The following is a 1147-nucleotide window of genomic DNA, read 5'->3' as shown; positions in this document are numbered from 1 at the left end:
TATGCAGTGTTGCCACTCCCTCCTACACACAACCACATCATTTATAAATCCACATTAGCCCCTTTAAAAATGCAAAAAAATACTCTTTGGCATTCTCTTACAGCATAGTAAAATTAGACACATTGGACAGGATTGAAAAATTGAAAGCAGAGAAAGATTGGGTTGAGTCCACTGTTGCTTGATGGAGTTGACAATTCCTTCTCAGGAGTGAAATGAGTTTGAGGCTTGTGCCCCATGTCTTCTGGCTCTGAAACACTCACATATAATTCAGCATGAAAAATGATAGTCTGATCAAGAGAGGCAAGAATGAATGGTTGGGTGAAAATATGGATGGAAATGTGTGGTGAAGGGTTGCTTATCTTTAAAACGCAGCGTCATTGAATATTTTTAACATGGGGTGGGCAGGCAAGGGAATCAAAGATCATTGGGGTCAGGTCCAAGGGTGTGGACAGGGCTCTGTCAATAACCAGGGTCCAGCTCTCTTGGGTGGGCCCCAGTGTACCGTGGGTCAGGGTCTCGGGACCTTGTTCAGGAGCAGCACCCGGTACTATGATGGGGTGGACTTAGGCAGAGAATGCGAAATTCAGAACCCAAACTGATTGTGACCCGATTGAATGGTGGGGCAGGTTTGAAGGGCCGAACGGACTTACTATAGGTTAGTCTGCTCATCCCATCTCAAAGACTCAAACCACTTCCTACAGGTCTAACTTGACCTGAAAGTGCCGGATACAAAGTCAAGGCGAAATAAGCCTGAAATTCAACTCCCTCACTTTGACAGGTTTCAAAATTCAACCTTGACCATTACCCCCATCTTCCACCCTCCGACTAAAGTGAAGACGATGCGGTTTGTGTACACATTAGAACACATTCCACATTCTCCTCCCGTTGGCAGATTTCCACACCACCACACACAGACATACCCGACCTGGGTTTATACATATTCAGTCCTGACACCACATTGGCCTTTTAAAATAAAGTCATGTTACAGCGAGCAGGCGGCTGTTAAACCGTGCGAAGGTGAAGGGGCGGTCCAGCCAGCAGCACACAACGGGCCATTCAGATGACTTTGCAAAGTTTGTTCTGGGTTGTCCTAAATTCAAACTTCAATTCCCTCTGCCTCCTCCCCTCGCCCCGCCTCACTCATCAT

This window comes from Chiloscyllium plagiosum, chromosome 28, assembly GCF_004010195.1.
Source record: "Chiloscyllium plagiosum isolate BGI_BamShark_2017 chromosome 28, ASM401019v2, whole genome shotgun sequence".
Lineage (NCBI taxonomy): Eukaryota > Metazoa > Chordata > Chondrichthyes > Orectolobiformes > Hemiscylliidae > Chiloscyllium > Chiloscyllium plagiosum.
The sequence above is the reverse complement of the archived record's forward strand: the minus strand, read 5'-3'. Positions refer to the sequence as shown.